Below are 23045 nucleotides of genomic sequence, written 5' to 3'. Positions count from 1 at the left end.
GACGTAGACGTAGAGAATGGACTTGAGGACACAGGGAGGGGGAAGGATAAGCAGGGACGAAGTGACAGAGTGGCATGGACATATATACACTACCAAATGTAAAACAGATAGCTAGTGGGAAGCAGCCAAATAGCACAGGGAGATCAGCTCGGTGTTTTGTGTCCAACTAGAGGGGTGGGATAGGGAGGGTGGGAGGGAGACGCAAGAGGGAGGAGATATGGGGATATATGCATATGTATAGCTGATTCACTTTGTTATACAGCAGAAACTAACACACCACTGTAAAGCAACTGTACTCCAATAAAGATGTTAAAAAAAAAATCTCTTTTGGGGAAAAATGTTAATATTTCACAAGTATAGTTTAAAAACTTAAAAAAAAAAGATTAATGTGCACTATTTAGAAAATGTATTTGTGGGTGTTAGGAGAGCTTTTTTGGGCAAGTTTTGTAGTAGAAATGACTCCTTAGATAATTCTGTATACCTTCACATGGCTGCCCCTTATCTGTAATCAGTGAGGATATTTTTATTTTAATGGCACTAAAAAAATACCTACATGTGTATGTATGTGTGTGTGTGTGTGTGTGTGTGTGTGTATATATGCATGTATGTTTTTTTTAGAAGCTTAACTCTCTTTTAAGGGAATGTGCAATTTTTTTGGACTCCAAACAGGGACCACCTCCTAAGTTTCCTGTTGTATATCCCATTGTACAAAAGATTTGATCATAAAAATGTAGTCACACTCACACACACATGTACATGCACATACACACGCTATTCCATACATGTACACACTGCTCAAGATCAGAAGACAGGAGGAGATCAGTTTTACCCAAATAACCAGGCTGGCTGCCTTCTTAAATTATATCTTGCAAAATAAATTATTTAAGTTCTACTAGCTTTGCTTGTGACAAGACAGAGGCAATGCTGACAAATTTAAATGAGGACCCAAAATTGTAACTGTATTAAACATTATGGGTTCACTGAGTCATATTCTCTTTTAAATTCTCTAACCCTTTCCTGATTTCTCTCTCTCCCACCTTTCCTGACCATTGTTTTTGCAGTTGAACAGCCATGTTGTATAACCTGAGGAAAACCGTCCTGCTTATCTAAAGAGAGCCACTAGGTTGATATTACTTTGTGTTAAACACATGCTTGGACCTTGTCTCTAGCTTTTCAGGCACATAAATTTAATTTTTCTCAGTGTGTCCAGAGATTTCCAGATTTACTCTAACCATTTATATAAATGAATAATGTAGGAATGAATTCCAAATATTGATTCATCATGAGAATTAATGTTTGCTTGTGTGGGCTGATTATCATCGTCTATAATATAGAAATTCTATGGCAAGATTTAAGGCAATTTTAATTTTGCCTGATATGCTCTAGAATCTAAACCAGAAGAATGATATTAATCACTATATAATAGTGCAAATCAGCTATCTTTATGATAGGTATAAACCTCCTAAATGGGCTAGTCATTCACATAAGCTGATTGAAGTAGGTACCCGTTTCATATGGACGGTGCTAAAAATTTCTTTCAGTTCATTCTTGTTCTCTTTAAAAACACTCTTTCAACTGATTACAGTTATATTGATTAGACTTAAGTTTTCTTAGTCTCATTCACAATCTAATCATACCTCCTTGAGAGTCATCCTAGTGTATGTTGATTTCATTTCATAACTTTCTCAGGCTCTTCAATCTCACATTTATAAAGCATTCCTTATGTTTCTTATGATGATAAATTATTAACTCTTTCTTAATTACATTTTCAGTGGGTAACCTTGAATTTTAGTTTTAACCTTTATTGCATTGGGAATATCTGTTTAGTTTTTTACCTTGATATGGTAAAGACTAATCTCTAGGTACTGATATGAGGACATGATTTTACCTTTACCCTAGTCCAAGATCCTATTCAATAGAGATCTTGTGGCAGCAAGATAGAGGAACTATGACATAAGACACCAGAATTTTCTCCACTGATGCCAAGCTAGAGGAATAGAAGTATATCTGTTTTCTCAATAATCACTTTTGTGCTATTATTTGTTAGTAGTTCAAAGCATTTGATCACATTTACCTTTTGGCTGACCCAATTTCTAAAAAATTAACTCTGTATGGTCTATTGAGATGTTCTTCCTTCTTTTCTTGCTTTAGTTCTGCAATTGGACTAGTAGGTATTGAGGGCTTACGATGAGCTGACTTTGTGTTAGGCACAGAAAATTGAAACAGGATAAAAAAACAATGCTAGCCTATGGATTTCACAGTCTATTGAAGGAGACTGACAAATAGGTAAGCAATTAGAATACAGTGTGATAAGTGTTATCATAAGAATAATAGCAGGGTCCTAAGGAGAACATAGGAAAAGCTTCTAATCTTGAATAAAGTGCAGTTGCAGTTTCTGGGGTCCCCCCAAGCCACCCTCAGTTTCAACAATTCTCTAGAAGGACTCATAGAACTTAGCAAAGTCTTTAAACTCATGGTTAAACTTTAATACAGCAAAAGGATATAATGAAACATCATCTCACAACTGTTAGAACAGCTGTCTTCAAAAAGATAAGAGATAAGTATTGGCGAGGATGTAGAGAAAGAGAACCCTTGTGCACTGTTGGTGGGTATGTGAATTGGTATAACCGCATAAGAGTACACTGGATTTCATATAACCATTAGAAAAAGTCAACATATCTCTATGGGTGTTATATCATTAACTGAAAAGCCCAATTACACATATGTGGGATGATGTGAGGTGCAGGACACAAATGGTTTTCAGGGTCCAATCAGAGAGAAGTCCGCCTTCTTGTCTTAAGAACACTTGCTGCTCAAGAATTATGACTTTAATAAATGAGCCAAATCCAATTCCCTATTTAGTCAAGCCCTACTAAGCAGCTCTGAGTCTTTCTCTAGCTTTTTTGTCTCTCTTCAAAAAATCCCTAATGAACATTATATCCTCATGGAGATAGCTACTAGAAATGATTGCTTATGGTACCTGCAAAGCATAATTCTGGTTTTCCCACTGACAGAGGTGGCATTAACCTTGGTCACCCTGGATTTGAAACAAACACAGTACACAGGTGTGTGGAGAATCACATACTGACTGCACAAAATAGGGAAATGTCATCTCTTCATGCTTTCATGAAAGAAAGGTCAAAGTGGTCACTTGAGACCAGAGCTTTTCTGATTTTTCTGTCTGATTAAACTTAAAGTGGAGTGTCACTGGGCCAAAGAGCTTAAGGGCAAATGAGAAATTCAGTGTGCATTGTTATAGAACAGAGCTAAATCCCATCTACAGGAAAGTGGTTTGGGAACTTGCTAATAGAAGAAACTTGGTCAGCTGCAAATATCTCATAAAATACAGAATAAACTCTTTTTAAATTGACGAAGACTGGACAGTTTTCAATTACTTTTCTGTCTATAAATCACATTTAGGTGAAACAGAAAGAGAGAAGGGAAAAAAAAGAAAATGAGAAGCAATTGCATTAATAAGGATCTTAGGGGATCTTATGACCCCATAAAGATAGAGATCAGAGCTGATTCTTTGACTTCAAGCTAGCATTTGGTAGGGAGCTTTGTTAATCTGCAGAACAATATTAAAAGGAAGGAAGAAGAGGGAAGAAATGAAGGAAAGGAGAAGAGGAGGGAAGAAGGGAGGACAGGAAAAATGAAAAGGGAGGAAGGGAGGGAGGAAGAGGGAGAGAGGGAGAAAGATTTTTCTCCTTCAATACCTTCTCTTTCCATTCCTCTGTTGAAACTGTGAATTCTAGATAAATTGAATCACTTGCAGTTTAACAAACGTGATGATCTTTCTTTCTCTTGGTTCTTTGCCCAAGCCACCCCCTTTGCCTATGACCCTCTTGTCCTTACCCATTCTATGGAATATCTTCTACTGTTCCTTCAGAACCTGCCTCAGATGTATTTCTTCCTGGGGAAATCCTCCCTGATGCACCACAAGATGCATTTATAAATCATTAAATGCAGTAATCAAAAATAAACCTTTAGCATAGCATGCATTTCAATATATTTTATTTACCTTTTTGCTTTTACGTCTTATTCAGTTGGCTGGGTAGGGGTATTATCATATATGTTATTAGCACCTAGCACAGTACCTGTAGTCTAGTACATAATAGGTGATCAGTGATGATTTAATGATAAACCTCATAATTATTCTCCTCATGATCATAACCACCACCATCTGAGAGAAATGGCAAAGAATATATGCCTATATATACTGTTATTAGAACAAACCTATTTCTAATAACAGCAAAACAATGTATCCAAAATATGAACATAGATCCATAAAATCAGGTTCATTCAAACACGATTAAGTAGCACATTAATTTAAGTAAAAAGAAATATAATTGAAACCATGACCCACATTATTTTTCAGTAGTAATCAGACATACTAGATGGCAAAATGTAGGAGGCATTGCATTCCTTCTAAGTCAAGCAAACTTTCAAACGAATCAAATGCCCCCAGCCCCTTTTCTTAAATCTAGATCTTCTCATAAATAGAATCCTTCCCCAACCGGAGAACTCTCCTACCCGCTGCCCAACCCAAATTCATACTCTGACCCTCAATCTTCCTCTGCTTTCCTACCAAGGACTTGCCAATATAAAACTACCACCCCATACTAAATATATTGGATAGAAAATGATTTTAAAATGAGAAGCTTTATGCTTAAAGAACATCAAAGTTACCAGAGAAGAGTTTCTCAAAGTACCATATACCTCCTCAAATTTGAAAAGCAGCCCTCTTAAAATGTGACAAAGTTACATACTTGGACACATATTACAATATAAGGAGGAAGGAGAAGTTAACTTACATTTTTTTTTTACCTACCACATGCCACACATTAAGTGAAAAAATCTAGGTAAATTCTCAGGATTATTTGGTTAGGAGGGTATTATACATCTCATTTAGAGGTAAAAATTTAGACCCAGGATTCTGGAATAAAATGCTAGTATTCACACACAGACTAGTGGAATAGTATAATTTATTTCCTCAGTCATAAATAATATAGAAGATTAGGTAGGGCAACAACTCTGGTCATTCCATTCTTAAAAAATAAATGCCTCAATATATTACTACATTTTTCTGGGCAGATAACCATGTTTTAAATACTGGATTTTTAAGAGGGAAGTTCTGCAATAAGGTGGAAAGCAAACATGTCATGAGAGTTCCAAACAAAATCTCTGCTTTGAAACATAGCCATGTTATGTTGAACAAATAAACACAGCAGTGTGTTCTGGTTCTTTGAAGCAGATGTGGATGCTATTTCTATTCTTGGATGTAAAATAATAATATCATTGAGTGTTTAGGAGTCACCTTTTTAAAATTTAAACTTGAAAATCTAGAATAATCCAAACATACAGTCCATTGTCACTTTTCATCATGTGGCCCAGTAACTACTCTAATACTTGAGAATCTAATTCCTGACATTGGAGAGTATATCTCAGTTTTTAAGAGGATTTCAGTAGGATAAGAACATGAGAGTGTAATTAAAGCTTTAGCATATAAACTCCCACAAGTCCTTCCTTAATGTTACCAAAGGATGATCACATCATCTACAAATTAATTCCCAAGTTATAATCACTGGTTTTTGTGCCTAATTAAGAGTTATAAGAATAGATGTCCAAAAATGGCCTTGGAGTTGTATCTGGCTTGTGATTTATGAACCTTATTGCTAGATAAAGGCTGCAAAACCATCTGTTTCTTACAGCAACTGTACACAGCCTCTTAAATATCCAAAGCAGATTTTTTTCACATCAATTCTGAAATTTCCTTTCCAGAAATTTTAACCCTCCCTCAGTAAGTCTGACAATTTTATTCTAAGCTATGTGTCTATATCTACATATTTCCCCTAACCCTGTATTCCTAGATCACTTCCATGTTATTGGTATACTTCTATATTCCTCTCCTTATATCAAATATTAGTATTGCATAATTTAAGAGCTTGGTGATTTTTCAGTTACCATGGTTAAATTTCTCAGTTAAATTTATACCCATTTGTTTTTTTCTACTTCTGAATGGGCTATTTAGAATTAAATGCTGCATAAAACCCTGAACTTGGGAGTATACATTTGGAGGATCTAAATCATAGCAATATAGCACTCTGTTCAGTTAATCAGTGCACCATGTCTGTGTCTCTATGGAGATGGACTGAGCTGGGTGTCCACTCAGCCACAGACTGCTGAGTATCATTTGACTACAGCACTACTAATGTGTCTTTATCTAAGGTATGTACTGTCCATGTATGGGATCTTTTCATCGTTATCTAATCCAGGTTTCATCACTCTCCTTTTTCAAATTTCCTTCAGTGCATGACTTATGTTCTTCTCATAGAAGTAGTTGTAATGTAGTGGTTTCAAACCTGTGTATGTTTAAATGACTTTTACCCACAGATTATTTAACACCTTCAATCAAAGTTTGTCTTTGCTTAAATAGCTATATCAAACTACACTCTCCCAATCTTACAATCTAACTCATATCCATTATTCAAGGCTAAGCTCCAATACCTTCTCATTCTTTTACAACATAACTCAAAGTTCTTTCACTTTATTCTGAAATTCCAAATAGTCTTTGTATTTTCCTTGCATTGGAAATTGATTTTACGATATATGTATTTTCTAATTATAGTGCAATCTTCAATACAAACTTAGGTAATAATCTCCACAGTTATTTTGATAACTTCAACATAATAATCACTGAAACAATTTCAGCTTTCACCTGTATGAAGTTTTTCTCCTCCAATACATCTCCACCACTTAATTGTACAATTTTAGAAGAAACTTCCGTTTTCAGAAGATATAAAGCAGTGATTTGTTGTTAGTAAAATCAGTACATTTTCTTTTTCTGACAGTCAAGCATTAATTCAAAAGTAGTGAGATGTTTGGCACACTAGGTAGTTTCTCTTATTCTAAGTTCTACAGGTAGAAGATGAACTAAAATAGGACAAAAACTTTTTTTGAAGGAGCAGGTGAGCAAAATCTTCTGCCAGCAAATTTGAGCTTGAGACAATGAAGGTAACAAATCCAAGTGTGTGTGTGATACACAAAAATTGCACTAAAGTGTCCCCTAAATCAGTGTTTCCATTCCCTTAATCATTTCAATCCAATTTAACCAATATTGAATAAGTGTCTACCATGTTAATTGAACTGTTTTAGACATTTTGAAGATATAGAATTCAGCTGTATATGAGTCCAACTTTCAGCCTTCCTCTATGACAAGTTTGGGAGATAAGACAAGAGTTTAGATAAGTATAAATCAAAAATATATTACAGAATGTGCTCTGGTAAGACTACAATTAAATGGTTCTTATATCCCAAGTGTTTTTGTTTTGTGTGTGTGTGTGTGTTTTTAATGTATCCCACAAGGAAGATTTTAATTCCAACCAGATAAAAGCTTTAGGAGAGAGAGTAGTACTTACACTGAGCTTCAGAGAATGAGTAAAATATTAACAGACATGAACAAGGTAAAGGTCTTCTGAGTCAGATGGAAACTCTTGCCACTCTATTTCTAGAAAAACCACTTCTATCTTTCGTGGTCATTGTTGTCAAATGGTTCTAAAAGCTTTCTAACCTTTGTCAGATATATCACTCATCACTAACATTAATGACACAGAAACTGACTCCTGCTCTACAGTATTAACAAGACCATCATCTGTACAGTCTTTCTTGGGAGGCTAAAAGAAGAAATCAAAAGTAAAATACCACAACTCAATCTGCTCTCTCATCCCACATGTCCTCTGTAGCTGACAAATGACTTCTAACGCTAGGGAGTATTTGACATGAAGTTCTATATTGAGAACTAGGAGATTAAATTGAAAATATAAAATGTTCTGAAGAGTAAAGACACACACTCCTTATTGTGAAATAATATAATTAGTAAAGATGCCTAAATATCAACATAGGGAAAATTTTAATTTGAGATATTCCTAAAGTATGTGTAAGTAGAGAAATCACATTAATAGTCAACATTTATCCTGCCAAAGGACATACCATTTTTGACTAAATGTTATGATTAGGATAATTCTTTGCTATTAATGCTATCATGAATATACAATTTTGTACTGGAAAAGGATTCTGAATTGATTTAGTCCCATCGTCTCATTTCAGAGTGGTTGAACAACTTTCACTATATTAGAAAGAACCTGTCAATGGAAGACTAGTCACTAGAACTCAGGGATTTTATCCTCTACATTGGTATCCTTTCTAATAGCCCCCAAGCAACTTATATTTCATCACTTTCCATCTCCAGCAAGCAGTGAAAGAAAAGTTTCTAAAGAATCAACTTAGTTTTCCTAACAGTAGTCCTTTGTTTAAATCCATGAGTAATTAGACATTTATTTCTTATGTCATCTTTTCTGTGGCAAAAACTAACAGAGGTATTGGCCAAATACTGTCCACCATTTGTCTCAGAAGAAGATTGTGTCTACTCCAAAATCAAGAAAAATTTCTAGGACAACATCTTGTGCCCAGGGATCTCTCAGAAAGCGGTATTTGCAAACCATAACTGGCAGATTTGGCTTCATATGCAAATGTTTGGTTCATTATTTATTGGTATGTAAATTTTAAAAATGTATTCCTTAAAAAATTGTTGGAATTCATCTTTTTAATAATAAAAGAGTAAACAGAAAGCTCATATATATAGTTTAATATGTGCCCAGTACTATTAATACTTTGACATCGGCATATATTAGTTGTAGTATTAGAAAACTCATGTTTGCTTATAACTAAACTCGTGTGAGAACTTACAAACGGCTTCTCACCCCAAATAAGACAACAGAGGAGTTGGCTTAAGGGCAAGATAGACTCCTATTTGTAGTTTTTTTTAGACATATCTCTAGCACTTTGAAAAATGTGCATTGTCAAGAGGGAGCTAAAATCTAAGATAGTGATAGAGGCCAGATGAAAAGAAAAAGAGAAGCAGAAAAGCAGACTATGGAAGGCATGTAGCATAGCAGTTAACCATATGGACCCTGTGGTCGGACTACATGGATTCAAATCCCAGCTCTACTATATGTGGACTTTTTGACCATGGACATAGTATTACCTTACCTTTCTGTGACTCTGTTCATATATGGAGTCTGGGAACAAACAAATGTGGATACTTAAGGAGGGACAGGGTGGAGTTTGCAGAGGCCTGGAAGCAAAGTTTAGGGCCCCAAACTCATTTTTAGCATTTTAGTCGTTTCAAGAGCAGGAGATTGAGGAAAGTAGAACGTTTGTATTAAAGGAAAAACACTGAGGTCCTGAGCTAGTTATCAGTGGAGGAACAAGTTAAAGACAGAGTTCCTTAATTTGGAGAAAAACACTAGGGTTTAGAAAAAAGCCCTAACTTCTTCAGGTCCTGAAGTAAAAGCAGGAATAGTAGAAAGAATGATGAGTATTGCTGATTTAGCTGTACGACAAGGTAGATTTCAACAAAAATCTCCTGAAGACAAATTTGATCCCAAGACCTTGGGCATACAAAGTTATAGGTCTTAATTATGAAACTACAGGTGGGAAGTAAGTGACTCTCATTCTGTGGATCTTGGGAACCACAGCACAGAACACAAGGACATAGATATGCATGTGCTTGTTAAATACCCTGTAAGGAATAGAGTAATCTTTATTTCCGAATATTTCAAATTTTAGTTCTAGAAGTCTACTCATCATTGTAGTTAGAAGAGCTAAATATCAAAATGTAGCAACATTCTGGCACTGGACTCTGAAAAACAGCCAGATAGCCATTAAAAATGCTTTTTAGTTTATACACGAAAGTCCTAAAAATCATATTTTTATATAAGAGCACATTGAATTAACTGAAACATCTAACTAGGGTTCAACAGAAAGTATACAAATTCAGATTGTTCAACTAGTATTTTAGTAGCATTACCAGTGTTATTTCATTAATTATAAAAATATTTAAAATTATAAAAAAGAATTTAAATGGACATTATATAACCCTCCTCCCTAGAGCTTTTAATCTGATTGATTAGCTGATGTCTTCCCACTTTTTACAATACAAATACTAATAATAAAAATAAAAATAACAATATTTAAATGTAAATAAAAAAGAAGAAGCAAATGTCAAGCTTCATAATTTGTGTTAGAAAGTAATTATTGCTTTCCTAATAAAAATGTAAATTAGACCTATCGATTTTTATATTTCGCTGAGATTATCTAATACTAGAATGAAAGGTACATTTTCAAATATAATCAATTTAAAATCATATAAAGAAAAATTTGAGATCATTTGGATGAATGATATCTAAATAATTCTGTGTCACTTAAACAGGATTCCAAGAAGTAATGATACATATTTCACTTTGATAGCATGCTTCGGTAAATGAGAGATTTTGCCTAACATGACAAAGCAACAGTAACAACAACAACAAAAAACTAAAACAATATCATTTATTAAACATTTCCTATCTGACAGGCCCTGTTCTAATATACATCTATCAAAGAAATTCTAAAACTATTCCCATTTTAGACAGGGGAAACCGAGGTATGTTTCTTTTCAGTAAAATCTCGTGTCACACAACAGGTAATATTATAGCCAAGATTTGTCCCTACATGGTCTGGGTCCAGAGTCCAAACAACCATTTAATAACATCCAGTACTCCAAAATGCCATTCTATGGGCATAATGAACACAAACATCTACATGTTTAGCCCTAACTTTTGCAAACACTCTCATATTATGAGAATCATAATATCAAATGGTTCTCTGAAAGTCCTAATTTTATTTTGGAGGTAATTCACTAATGAATAGGGTCATCTGTAATAGCATAAAATACATACATTCTTTTATTATTTTTTTATTCCCCTATCTTAATATTTTTCCATGGTATAGACTCAATTATTTTTCAACCTAAGTTGAGTATTGTTTAACCATTATTCTTTAGAATACAATAAGTCAAACTCAATAAGAAATTAAGCATACATAGTGTGTTAAATGGATGTTTGTGTTAACTGTATAGCAAAATGAAGACTTAGACTAATAAATGGAATTTGTGTAGTACAGTTAACATGCAGAAGTCAATTCAAAAAAAGCACTAGTATGCTATTATGACTTCAGTCAAAAGTAAAAAAAAAGAAAATAGGAAATTTTTGAGTTTAAATATGGCTATTGAATTGGCTTTTGAAAGAAACCTCTGCATGCAGTTTGCTATCTTTGATTCAAATCTAGAATAATGTAAAGAGAAGTGCCTTATAAACAGTGCCTAAAATTGAAGTCCCATGATGCCTGCTGTAATTATACAAAATTATTGTATTTAGTTTTAAATAGTACTATTCTTAGTGCTATGGAACATGAACAAATGTATTGGAAGCTCTTTCTTTAAAGAGGTCACTTTGTGAGTTGGTCTAATGAGCCAAGTTTCTCTGGTCAATAAGAAAAGCACCCCCAAAACGAGCTCAATCAATTAATTCCACAGAAAATAAGTAGGACATTTCACATTCATCCATATTTAGCCTACTCCACCTTTTAGCACCAGACTCTATTGTTGAGTGCTTTGGGGAAAACATAATTGCTAGGAACTCTGTGTAAAAGTATGGGAAAATGTAAAATGAAATTGTTTCATAGTTAAATTTTCTTTTTCTTAAAGGTAGATACATTTCTCCAACAATCTAGGAAAGGAAAAACAAAATTCAGGGGTAGTGATAGTGAAAATATCAGAGTATTCTGGGGAAATTAACCTATTCCCTTATATGGTCTCTTTGCTGACCACGTTTTTAATATAGTATAAGGCTGCAACCTGGAATTCTTATAACCACCTAACTTTTGGGTTCAAGTGTAACAAATATAAAGGAAGAAAAATAAAGACACACTAACAGAATCTCAATCTGAATTTCTTTCTATTATGTACTGCAAAGTTCTTTCAAAAACTTCTGAACTCCTGGGAGTTCTCAAAGGTGACTATCTAAATCAGAATTATAAACAAATAGAATCTATGGGGGATGCTGATGTAACAGCATTTAGAAGAGGGTCATATTGTTTATTTTTCCCTGCTCCCTGGTTTGAGTGAAATTACTTGTCTAGCCAGTGGACTTGATATTTACAGGTAGTAATATAATATTATAAAAATGACAACTCTGAGATAAAGAGCCAGAGTTATCATGAATCCCTAGCCAGAGCCTACACTCCTCACTGCAGATGACAAGACAAAGTTCTAGACAAGGGCCAAGAAAGTGAGCCAGGTTTTGGGGGGCATGAAACTTATACAATTTGGGGTGCTCATTAAATAAAAATACAAATTATAAATACAAAATTAGGAACACTTAGACATGTTTATTTTGAATGATGAAAATATCAAAATAATTACAAATTTTAAAAGTGACTAATACCTCAATTAGCACAAAATATATTGTTATTAGAACCCATTGTGAAGCTCCTCCCTGAGTGTTGAACAGTCCTGTGTGAGTGAGAAGCACAAAAGTTGTTTCATTATTTCCCAGAAAATCTGTCCACTCTTTGAGAAGAGAGAGTTATTTCATCTACATTGTAGAGAAGATGCTAAAACTATACCCTGATGTCACAATTTTGATTTATATCTTGTCAAAATTGAAAAATTCCCTCTGGTTTGAAAAATAAATTTTATTGTAGAGAAAACTAAGAGAGAGAGATGTGAGTTTAAGGAACAGGTCAGGGTAACTTCTTAATGATTTAAATACAACTAAATGTCAAGTTTCAAGAATTTCACTATTCTTCACTTTTCATGAAAGACTAAAATGCTTCACATTACTTATTTTCAAAATGATTTTTTTTTGGTAGGTGTATTTCTTATTGAAAGGTTACACACAGTTCTGTTTTCCTAACGTCTCTGTATAATGCATATATCAAACAGCTGTACTTGATGCATATTTATAAGAGGACTTCTTTTTCGCATGCTCTGATCTCAGGAGACATCACAAAAAGAAGCATCTAAATCTTTGAAATGCGTTGGTTTCATGGCGCATACTGTTAGGACGAGACTTGTGAGTGGAGTCTGTGTTTTCTTTACAGTTTCATCAGCTAATAATTTTTGTAATGCTAAGTCAACATTCCGCTGAAGGTTTCAAAGAAAAACATGATGCAACGAAGTTGCAAGCAAGTAGATACACCAGAAGTGAATTATGAAGTCATTCTCTATCAATCATCAGAAATAAAAAATTGTTAATAAAATACATTAGAGTAAAATTATGTGTATGATGATAGTTGGAATAGAAAACCTACCAGGAAACAATTTGAGAACAATTACAAACAAATATGTTAACCAGTAAAAAATGATATAATATTACTTGGGGGAATAGGTACTCAAGGAACAGATTTTAGACAGAGAGAAATGCTTCAAAAAAGATAAATAAATCCAAAGCTTAAATTCATGTGTCTTAAATTCTATTCTAAATGCTAGTCAGGTTTGGGCTATCTGTATTTTCTTAACCAACTCATTTTATACAATACCTGAGTTACTTGATTATTTCTTTTTCCCTTTTTACTAGGTCTAAACCCAAATCATGAAACATTTAAAATTAAAAAAAAACCAAACTTTTACTATATAATTTAATAAGAAGTACAGTTCTAGTGCTGGTTCCCAATATTTATGGCAAAAACTATTGCAGTTCAAAGTGGAAACAAACCAGAAGGGCTTCAGTCATAATTTACCCAGATTTTACTTTGAATGAACAGTTTGGACTTCCTGGGTGGCCAAAACTATTACCAAACTTCCATTTAATCAGCAGAGAAGTTGGTGAGATCTCATAAAAATCTTCAGCCCTGTTTTTCAGGAACTGTAAATAGTGCATTTACTGAGTTAATAAATAATAGCCTAAAGTGAAAGAATGCAAGGAAGAAGTTGTTGCAAGTGAGGAAAGATTTATTTCCAACATCAACTGTAAATTAGATAATTAATCATACAATCATAGAGTCAAAAAGCTGGAAGGGATTATATTAGAAGAGGCATTTTTATTTTTGAACTGAGTTTTCCCAAAAGGAAATTTTAAAATTTCTCTTACCAAATCTTTGAAATCACAGTTTTTGCTTTTCCTCCAAGATGGAGAAAAACGTAAAATCCCAGGGGTCACTATAAGCAAGGTTTCCCTCAGGGAGTAAGAAAGACTGAATTACCCATTAGTTTTTATTAAAATAATCCTTCATGAATTCTTTATATAGCATTTTGTTTGATATTTAGAGAATAGACAAAGAAACAGAATTTACACTTTCTGCCCTTCAGGAGCTTAAGGTCTCAAGAGATTATAGTCAGCAAAGAAAAGAAAAAAAAACAAAAAATAAAAACCTGACTAATTAGTTATAAAACTATACATTAAAATTGAGTGTCTTTGTTCTGAGGCAATATTGAATGCCTGGAGACAATGGAGTGAGGTGAAATCCATAAAGGATTTCCTGAAAAATTCCGTTTTCATTTGAAATGATGGCCACATGATTCAGTATGCAGAATAATACTATATCAAGGATAGTTTCCCATTTAATTTCCTGTATCACATTTTATTTTATAAATTTTTGGCATTAATGATTTTCTGTGTGTTTTTCTGGAATCCCCAATTATACTATCAATCACTGGAAAGATATCAACTCTTTTAATTTTTCTAAATGATGCCACCCATGAATAATGCTGAGCACTACTTAAGATTAATAAATGCACATTGATCAATTTTCTGCAAAAAGAAAATTTAATTTTAATTAAAAGCTAAGTTTCAAGGAAATGACATTTCATGCAAGAACCATAAAAAAATTATAAAATGCTATAAAATATCTCTGAACAGAGCAATAAAGTATTATGTAATAGTTTAAGGGTAAAATAGCAAATTAACTGTGATATGAATGAATTCAAGGCTACTCTTAGCAACTGATGAGTTGCTCTCATACACCTTTTCAGACAGTAGAGGACTTGACCTCAGAAAATACACAAGGCATCTGAATGGAGAGGAGAAAATAGCTACCATGTGGTGATTGAGGCTATGTCCCAAGGCACACATTAGACATACCTTGACTATAATCATAAATAGCTGGGAAGTATTAGGAAGGAGGCTGAGGCTCTCATACCATAGGTGATAGTTTGAATCAGATACAAAGTCCATTGTTATATAACTTGTTTTCCATGTCACTATTATTTATAATATAGAGGCTATAGTTGTTCTTTAATTCCCACAATTTGTACACACAATGAGTGTGCATTTATAGCTCAGAACTACTGAGAATCTCTCCAGGAACCAGGCTGGGAATTTAGCTCACAGTCAAAGCAAGCATGAATTACATGAAGATGTCATATATCAGCTTAGAAATGGATCTGGGGACAAAAGAGGAAATGCAATAGGTCACAGTAAATTTAGGTAATGCAAAAATTAGGAAAACATTCTTATATAAGCACATAGTTAATTGTTGGCTTACTTTTATGTCTCTATCTTGAAGCTAGTGGTTCCTCAAGAGAGATGCATGTTCTTTAGTGGGTTCTCAACATGATTTATTATTGTGCTAAGTGAACATTTTTGAATTTCTAATTCTATTGATTTTTATATTAAAAAGGAAATATCAGTGTTACTAATATTTTATATATGGATTTCCCCCCCCCCCCAGTGCTTTAGTCAGTACATGTATCAAATATCACAAAATTTAAAATAAATGAGGTATATCAGCAGGGCATAGTCAAAGTTCCACATGCAGAAATTTTCACAGTGAAGCCATCACAGCTTCACTGGTTTTCAACATATTGTGATTTATAACAGTTTATATTTGCCAGTATAAACTGATTTAGGGATTATTTCATCCTGTTTTAATTTATCTAGCTTCCACTAAAAGGAACAGAGGCTTTAAAAGATACAAATAAATGTCAGATTAAAGATAGTACTAATAACAGTAACAAAAGCAAGAAGTAAAAAGTTGGCAAAGGCTACACTACTACCACAATTACAAATGGTGGTAGCCATATTATGAGTAGAAATAAAATAATGTAATCTCTATTTTCTAAAATTAACAGAGAATTTCAGATAAGAGTACATTATGTCTTGAGATATGATCTAAATATTATGCAACCAATATGATTCTCAGTCCACATATAAGCTAAGCATCAAAACATGAACTCTATACTCTTTTTCGTTATAATTAAAACCATGTAGCCCTCAATATAGGCTTGGTGAACAAAAATTTAGAGCCATCTTTGAAAGTTTCTTTTTTAATAATGAAAGACAAAAAGCTACATGTCATTGATAAGTACTTTAATTCCCGTTCTATATAATGGATGAAACAACACAGAGAAAATAATATGCACCAGTTAAAATAAATTTATTATTTAAAGTAACACTAAAAGCATTGCTGGAGGATGGATCAAGATGGCGGAGTAAGAGGATGTGGAGCTCAGTTACTCCCAGAAACACATCAACAATACATCTACATGTGGAACAATTCTCACTGAAAACTAACTGGAAACTGGCAACCAACATCTGTACAACCAAGGCTGTAAGAAAGATACACATGTAATTGGATAGGACTGGAAGAAAAGCGATTGGGTTGGGACCTGTGACCCTGGGAGGGGGCTCAGAAATAAAGGGAGAATACACAGGTGGAGACCCGTCCTGGGGAGTGAGTGGTGACAGCCACAGATTGGGTGCCCCAGCCATGAGGTCCTATGTGGGGGAAATAAGCCCCACTGTCTGGTTGGAGGACAGCTAGGACTAACAAGAGGGCTGTGGGAAGCCTGGACTCCACTCGTGAGGAGTGAGCATGAACTGGCTTGCCTCTGAGGCAGGACGGAGAGATGTCTGCTCTAGCAGCTGCCAGTTTCCAGCAACCACCTCAACACCCTAGCCTGAGCTGAGCTAGCACTTAGGCCTTGTTCACACCACGTCACAGCAAAGCACTGGATCTGGGGAGGCCACGGCCGGGGAGAAGACTCAAATGCAGTATGTAAAGGCAACCCAATTCTCAGGTGGAGCCTGGGTGGGGAGACTGCAGCCACTGTTGGCATTTGCTTGAGACGCACATCAGAGGTTAGCCCAGATCTCTGACCACCGTCACTCAACCACAGCTCATCCCCAACACATGCTGAGAGTCCACCTGGGCCCTGCCTGCTCTGCGGTGTGGTGGAAGCCAGGGGCAGTGACTGGCTATGAAGGACAAAGGGGCCTTACCCCTGAGGCTGCGTCTGAGCAGAGCAAGGGGAATAATTGTGGGGTGCCTATACAGGCAGTGTATCAGAGATGGCTAGACTTCTGTCTGTGGCTGATGAGAGCCAAGAACTCTCCTGGGCCCCACCTGCTTCAGCATGACCCCTCTCCGGAGCAAGGGTCCCAGTGTGTGGAGAGGGAAAAACACACACTTGAAGGGAACAGAGCCAGCTCGGGTCTGACCCTCAGGGCTTCTGCTCCAGCAACTTGGTGTCAGTCCCTGCCCTTAATAGGGTAGTGATGGCCACTGGGCAGAGGGGAAGTTGCTCCTCATACCAGGCTATAGCCCTAACCCCTATCAAGGTGACAGCTGTCAGCATACCTGGAGGAAAGACATGACTTGTGTCCACATCAAATCCAGTTCTCCCACCAAAGGCATTGGGTAAACACAGTCTGTACAGGGAAGCTTCCATGTGAGAACACCATTAGAGATTACAATAGGTAACTGTTACACCTAAATTCATAGAGGCAGAGAAAGTTAAGCAAAATGAAAAGGCAGAGGAACTATTCTTAACTGAAACAGCAAGAAGAAAAAAAAAACTGAAAAAATAAAACTGAAATAGAAATGACCAATTTATGAGATAAAGAATTCAAAACATTGGTAATAAAAATGTTAAGTGAATTAGGGAAAAGAACAGATGCACACAGATTTGGCCTGTGAGCTGAGGTGTTCGGTGCAGACAACTGGCACTAGAAACTCGGGTCTGAAGTGCTGGGAGGAGGCCTCTGCCCACGGCACCCTGTGAGCAAATGAAACTGACTAAGCACAAAGGAAAAGAGAAGAATTAAAAAAAAAGAATGGAATCTGAAAGTTAACATTTATTCCAGAGTTTAAAAAAATTGGAACCTGTGGCCCTTTAAAAAGTCCACTGGAGAGGTCAAGATGGCAGAGGAGTAGGAGGATGTGGAGTTCATCTGTCCCCACAAATGCATCAAGAATACATCAATACCTGGAACAATTCTCATAGAGCAATGGCTGAACACTAGCAGAGGACCTTGGACACCTAAAAGGATAAGAAAGATCCCTGTGTAACTAGTAGGATGAAAGAAAGAAGAAGGGAAATAGAAGAGGAGAGGAAGCAGGACTGGACTGGTGCCCAGGGGTGGGGGGAGTTGAAGGAGAGGAGAGGTTCCCGCATCCAGGGAAGCCCCATCAACGGCGGGGAGATCAGTTGGGACAGAAGGGGAGCTTCGGGGGCTAAAGGAGGAGAGCGCAGCAACCAGTCTGTGGCAGGCAGGACAGAGTGAGACCTACACAGATGGTCTGTGTCACAGCCCTGTGCACCCCAGCCTGACGTGTGTCCCCAGTGTGCACAGGGGGTGGGTGCTGGAACCTGGGGTTTGGAGAGCAAACCCCGGCAGAGGACTGCTGCTGGCTGAGAGGAGATGGCCTGAGGGGACAGAAGTGAGGAAGTCTGCAACTGGAAATGCTTGTGGAGGAAACCCAGATGCCACAGAAACAAAGTGTCATTGTTAAGTGACATGCACAGGGTGGAGCCACCATCACAGCCTCTCTCCCCACTGACCAGCCCCTGCCTTGATGGGCACTGTGAGGGGCCCAGGCCAGAGTCCGCTTTCTCGCACCTGGGACCTCTGGCTCCCTCGTGCAAGTTGTCGCTGCCAGGGTGGCTCTCTAGTGCCCATGGCTGTCGTCTCCCCCACCCGCCCATCACTGCTGGGGTTCCCAAGACCCCAGCCACTGCACTGCCTCCATGCCCCCTCCTCTCTGGGACAGACTCATGTACTCCAGGGTAGCCTCAGGAGCACAACCCTGTGGGTGGCCCACAAGCAGAGGTGGGGCTGAAACCACAGCTGAACCCCAGGGGGCCATGCAACTAAGGAAGAAAAACTGAAATCTGTCCTCGCAGCAGCACAAAATGCCAACTGACACCCCCGAGACCACCTTTGTAAACTCAGCACCTAATGAACATCTGAATGGACAATGAATGTTCCTACAGCTAAGACGGGCCTAGCTTTAGAAGCTGTAGACTTTGTGGGAACATACATGAGTGGATTAGGCCAGGCTAGATTCCAAGCTGCCCCGGTAGCACCCATAAAGGATCCAGATCCATGATTACTGCAATCCTGGGACCTGACTTCAGTGGATCTGCACTGGCGGCCTGGTGAAAACAACGTCTGAGAGACACCAGGCCCAACTGCCGGCATATGCAGAGTTAAGGTGGGGTTGAGAGCCATGCCAACATCAGTGTAATCTGAGAGCTCGCAAAAAGGGTGAAAGGTGACATAACAGAGCACACCCACAGGTGAACAGCTCCAGAGGAGGAATACTCAGTTGTGTCACTCTCAGTGGGAGTGCTCCAATCCTGCCTATCTCACACCACAGATCAGAAACACAGACCTGGGGGCCTCTACTCCAACAACTAGGGAGCAGACCCTGCCCCTGACAGGGCAGCGACAACCAAAGAGCAAAGGGGAGGCCCTGCTCAATATCCAGGGCAGGCTCTGGTGATGATAACACCAGTCAAACCCCTTATAAAGTGATAACAGCACAAGCCTCTGGACCAAACTCACCCATCAGGGTGCAGAAACCAAAAGCAAGAGGAACTACGATCTTGCAGCCTGCAGAAAGGAAACCACAAGCACAGTAAGTTAGACAAAATGAGTTGAAAAAGAAATATATTTCAGACGAAGGAGCAAAATAAAAATCTGTAAGAACAGCTAAATGAAAAGGAGATAGGCAATCTACCTGAAAAAGAATTCAGAGTGATAATAGTAAAGATGTCTAAGATCTTGGAAAAATGATGGAGGCAGGGATTAAGAAGATACAAGAAATGTTTAACAACGACCTAGAAGAACTAAAGAACAAACAAACAGAGATGAACAATACAATAACTGAAATGAAAAATACACTAGAAGGAATCAATAGCAGAATAGCGGACACAGAAGAACGGATAAGTGAGCTGGAAGACAGAAAGGTGGAAATCACTACCACAGAACAGAATAAAGAAAAAAAGAAAGAAAAAAAATAAGGACAGTCTCAGAGACATCTTGGACAATACTGAATGCACCAACATTAGAATTATAGTGGTCTCAGAAGAAGTAGAAAAAGAGAAAGGGCCTGAGAAAATATGTGAAGAGATTACAGTCTAAAACTTGTCTAACATGGGAAAGGAAATAGTCACCCAAATCCAGGGAGCACAGAAAGTCCCATACAGGATAAACCCAACGAGGAACATGCAGAGACACATAGTATTCAAATTAACAAAAATTAAATACAAAGAAAATATATTAAAAGCAACAAGGGAAAAGCAACAAATAACAGAAGGGAATCCCCATAAAGCTATCAGCTGATTTTTAGGCAGAAACTCTGCAGGGCAGAAGGGAGTGGCATGATATATTTAAAGGGATGAAAGGGAAAAACCTACAACCAAGAATATTCTACCCATCAAGGCTCTCGTTCAGATTCGATGGAGAAACCAAAAGCTTTACGGATAAGCAAAATTTAAGAGAATTCACCACCACCAAACCAGCTTTACAACAAATGCTAAAGGAACTTCTCTAGGCGGGAAAGAGGCCAGCAACTTAAAACAACCTTGTATATATACAGACTGCTAAATCAAAAACTCACAGGGGGCTTCCCTGGTGGCACAGTGGTTGAGAATCTGCCTGCCAATAGAGGGGACACGGGTTTGAGCCCTTGTCTGGGAGGATCCCACATGCCACAGAGCAACTAGGCCCGTGAGCCACAACTACTGAGCCTGCGCGTCTGGAATCTGTGCTCCCCAACAAGAGAGGCTGTGATAGTGAGAGGCCCGCGCACCGTGATGAAGAGTGGCCCTCACTTGCCGCAACTAGAGAAAGCCCTCGCACAGAAACGAAGACCCAACAAAGCCAAAAATAAATAAATAAATAAATAAATAATTAGGGGAAAAAAACCAACTCGTAGGAACAGCAAACCCAAAAACTACAATAGATACACAAACAAAAAAGGAAAAGCAACCCAAACACAATACTAAAGATGGTCATAAAACCAGAAGAGAAGAGAACAATAGAGGAAGGGAAGAAAAAAGACCTTCAAGAACAAACCCAAAACAATTAAGAAAACAGCAGTAGGAACATACATACTGATAATTACCTTAAACATAAATGGAATAAATGTGCCACCAAAAAGACACAGACTGGCTGAATGGATACAAAAAGAAGACCCATATATATGCTGTCTACAAGAGACCCACTTCAGACCTAGGGACACATACAGACAGAAAGTGAGGGGATGGAAAATATATTCCGTGCAAATGGAAATCAAAAGAAAGCTGGAGTAGCAATACGCATAACAGACAAAACAGACTTTAAAACAAAGACAAGACCTTCCTTGTTACAAGAGACAAGGAAGGTCACTACACAATGATCAAGGGATCAATTCAAAAAGAACATATAACAATTGTAAATATATATGCACCCAACATAGGAGCACTTGAATATATAAGGCAAATGTTGACAGCCATAAAAGGGGAAATCTATAGTAACATATTAATAGTGGAAGACTTTAACACCCAACTTATACTAATGGACAGATCACCCAAACAGAAAATTAATAAGGAAACACAAGCCTTAAATGACACATTAGACCAGATAGACTTAATTGATATCTATAGGATATTCCATCCAAAAGCAGCAGAATACACTTCTCAAGTGCACATGGAACATTCTCCAGGATAGATTACACCTTGGGCCACAAATCAAGCCTCAGTAAATTTAAGAAAATTGAAATCATATCAAGCATCTTCTCTGACCACTATGCTGTGAAGATTAGAAATCAATTACAGGAAAAAAATGGAAAATACACAGACACATGGAGACTAAAAATATATCACTAAACAACCAATGGATCACTGAAGAAATCAAAGAGGAAATGAAAAAACAAAAAAACCTAGAGACAACTGACAATGAAAATACGACAATCCAAAACCTATGCGACGTGGCAAAAGCAGTTTTAAGAAGGAAGTTTCTAGCAATACATTCTTAACTCAGGAAACAAGAAAAATCTCAAATAAAAAACCTAATCTTACACCTAAAGCAACTAGAGAAAGAAGAACAAACAAAACTTAAAGTTTGTAGAAGGAAAGAAATCATAAAGATCAGAGCAGAAATATATGAAATAGAGACAAAGAAAACAATAGCAAAGATTACTGAAACTAAAATCTGGTTGTATGAAAACATTAACAAAATTAATAAACCTTTAGCCGGACTCATCAAGAAAAAAAGGGAGAGGACTCAAATCAGTAAAATTGGAAATAAAAAAGGAGAAGTTACAACTGATACCACAGAAAGACAAAGGATCATAAGAGACTACTACAAGCAACTCTATGCCAATAAAATGGACAACCTAGAAAAAATGGACAAATTCTTAAGAAAGTACAAGCTTCCAAGACTGAATGAGGAGGAAATATAAAATATGAACAGACCAATCACAAGTAATGAATTTTAAAGTGTTATTAAAAATCTTCCAACAAACAAAAGTCGATGACCAGATGGCTTCACAGGTGAATAATATGAAACATTCAGAGAACACCTATACTTCTTAAACTATTCCAAAAAATTGCAGAGGAAGGAACACTCCCAAGCTCATTCTACAAGGCCACCAAAACCCTGATACCAAAACCAGACAAAGATATCACAAAAGAAAAGAAAATTACAGGCCAAAATCATTGATGAACACAGATGCAAAAATCCTCAACAATATATTAGCAAACCAAATCCAACAACACATTAAAAGGATCATACACCATGATCAAGTGGGGTTTATCCCAGCAATGCAAGGATTCTTCAGCATACATAAATCAATCAATGTGATACACCACATTAACAAACTGAAGAATAAAAACCATATGATCATCTCAATAGACACAGAAAAAGTTTTTGACAAAATTCAACACCCATTTATGCTAA

General features: G+C 36.7%; 3 long non-coding RNA genes across 3 annotated transcripts in view; all 3 read left to right on the top strand.

The window, feature by feature from the left end:
• LOC309612505 overlaps positions 1 to 23045 on the top strand; it is a 564995-nt gene that overhangs the window by 325773 nt on the left and 216177 nt on the right. The window lies entirely within an intron of this gene.
• LOC309612535 overlaps positions 1 to 23045 on the top strand; it is a 235066-nt gene that overhangs the window by 40479 nt on the left and 171542 nt on the right. The gene's annotated exons all lie outside the window — the stretch shown is intronic.
• LOC309612542 overlaps positions 1 to 23045 on the top strand; it is a 155013-nt gene that overhangs the window by 6704 nt on the left and 125264 nt on the right. The window lies entirely within an intron of this gene.

Source organism: Balaenoptera borealis (assembly GCF_965194805.1).
Source record: "Balaenoptera borealis genome assembly, chromosome: 15".
Classification (NCBI taxonomy): domain Eukaryota; kingdom Metazoa; phylum Chordata; class Mammalia; order Artiodactyla; family Balaenopteridae; genus Balaenoptera; species Balaenoptera borealis.
This window is presented reverse-complemented; position numbering and strand designations above follow the sequence as displayed.